Below are 2,500 nucleotides of genomic sequence, written 5' to 3'. Positions count from 1 at the left end.
TAGGCAAACTGAAGGGGGTCCAGGAGAGGGTCTGTGATGGCTTTGAGGTGTGCCAGGAGCAGGCGCTCAAAAGACTTCATTACCACAGATGTAAGGGCGACCGGTCTGTAATCATTTAGTCCTGTTGGCCTTAGCTTTTTGGGCACAGCGATGATGGTGGAGGACTTGAGACAGGCTGGTACATGGCATGTCTCCAGGGAGGTGTTAAAGATGTTGGTGAACACCGGAGACAGCTGGCCAGCGCAGTGCCTGAGGGTGGCTGGAGAGACAGAGTCCGGCCCGGCTGCTTTGCGTGGATTCTGCCTCTTGAAAAGCCCATTAACTTCTCCCTCCTGAAAGGAGAGAGTCGTTTCTGTAGTATGGGTGGGGGATGGGGCCTCTTGGGTGGGAAGGGGTGGTTCAGGACAGTCCAATTGTCTTTCAAATCTACGGTAGAACTCGTTCAGGTCGTTGGCTAGGCGGGAGTCGTTAGTGGTGTGGGGCGCTCTGGGTTTGTAGTTGGTGATGTGCCTGAGCCCTTTGGCAGACAGAAGCAGCGTCGTTAGTAGAGAACTGGTGTTTTAGTGTCTCTGAGTACAGTCGTTTAGCCTCTCTCACCGCTTTGCTAAACCTGTTCTTCGACTCCTTGAATCTGTCTCTATCCCCACTCCTAAACGCTTCCTCCTTCTCCAACCTCAACCTTTTGAGCTTTGCTGAGAACCAGGGCTTGTTGTTGTTAAAGTTCACCCTGGTACGTGTTGGGATACAGCAGTCCTCACAGAAGCTGATGTACACAGCCTCTGTGAGTTCATCCAGACTATTGGTAGCAGTCGTGAACATATCCCAGTCAGTACAGTCTAAGCACGCCCGCAAATCTTCCACAGCCTCACTGGTCCACTGTTTAGATGTCCTCACAGCAGGTTTACAGAGTTTTAGTTGCTGCCTGTATGCACGAATCAGGTGGACCAAGGGAGTTCTGTGCGAGCCGAACAGCCCCGTGACCCACAAGAGAAACATCCCCGCCAAATTCGAGCGTTTGACGGGGTCTATCCGTGAAAAAATATTCACGTTTTTGAGTGCACATGCATTTCTGCTGCAAATGCCTCTGGAAGTTTCATGCCGTTCGTATGCCAATTGTGGCAACACGAAAATGACCCGTTTTCCCATTCCGAGGGATTTCTGTGCGACCCTAACAGCCCCGTGAGCCACAAGAGACACATCCCCGCCAATTTCTAGCGTTTCACGGGGTCTATCCGTGAAAAATATAGACGTTTTTGAGTGCACATGCATTTCTGCTGCAGATGCCTCTGGAAGTTTCATGCCGTTCGTACGCAATGTGGCAACACGAAAATGACCCCTTTTCCCATTCCGAGGGATTTCTGTGCGACCCTAACTAACAGCGCCCGTGAGCCACAAGAGAGACATCCCCGCCAATTTATAGCGTTTCACGGGGTCTATCCGTGAAAAATATAGACGTTTTTGAGTGCACATGCATTCCTGCTGCAAATGCCTCTGGAAGTTTCATGCCGTTCCTATGCAATGTGGCCACACAAAAATGACCCGTTTTCCCATTCCGAGGCATTTCTGTGCGACCCTAACAGCCCCGTGAGCCACAAGAGAGACATCCCCGCCAACTTCTAGCGTTTGACGGGGTCTATGCGTGAAAAATATTAAAATTTTTGAGTGCACGTGCCTTTCTGCTGCAAATGCCTCTGGAAGTTTCATGGCGTTCCTATGCAATGTGGCAACACGAAAATGACCCCTTTTCCCATTCCGAGGGAGTTCTGTGCCACCCTAACAGCCCCGTGAGCCACAAGAGACACATCCCCGCCAATTTCTAGCGTTTCACGGGGTCTATCCGTGAAACATATAGAAGTTTTTGAGTGCACATGCATTCCTGCTGCAAATGCCTCTGGAAGTTTCATGCGGTTCGTACGCAATGTGGCAACACGAAAATGACCCGTTTTCCCATTCCCAGGGATTTCTGTGCGACCCGAACAGCCCCGTGAGCCACAAGAGACACATCCCCGCCAATTTCTAGCGTTTCACGGGGTCTATCCGTGAAAAATATCAATTTTTTTTTGACTGCACATGCATTTCTGCTGCAAATGCCTCTGGAAGTTGCATGCGGTTCGCATGCAATGTGGCGACACGAAAATGACCCGTTTTCCCATTCCGAGGGATTTCTGTGCCACCCTAACAGCCCCGTGAGCCACAAGAGAGACATCCCCGCCAATTTCTAGCGTATCACGGGGTCTATCCGTGAGAAATATTCACTTTTTTGAGTGCACATGCATTCCTGCTGCAAATGCCTCTGGAAGTTTCATGCGGTTCGTATGCAATGTGGCGACACGAAAATGACCCGTTTTCCCATTCCGAGGGATTTCTGTGCCACCCTAACAGCCCCGTGAGCCACAAGAGAGACATCCCCGCCCACTTCTAGCGTTTCACGGGGTCTCTCCGTGAAAAATATCACATTTTTTGAGTGCACATGCATTCCTGCTGCAAATGCCTCTGGAAG

Source organism: Petromyzon marinus, unplaced genomic scaffold, assembly GCF_048934315.1.
Source record: "Petromyzon marinus isolate PM22_M1 ecotype Great Lakes invasive population unplaced genomic scaffold, UKy_Petmar_22M1.pri1.0 PM_G_Scaffold_73, whole genome shotgun sequence".
Lineage (NCBI taxonomy): Eukaryota > Metazoa > Chordata > Hyperoartia > Petromyzontiformes > Petromyzontidae > Petromyzon > Petromyzon marinus.
Note: the sequence above shows the minus strand (reverse complement) of the source record.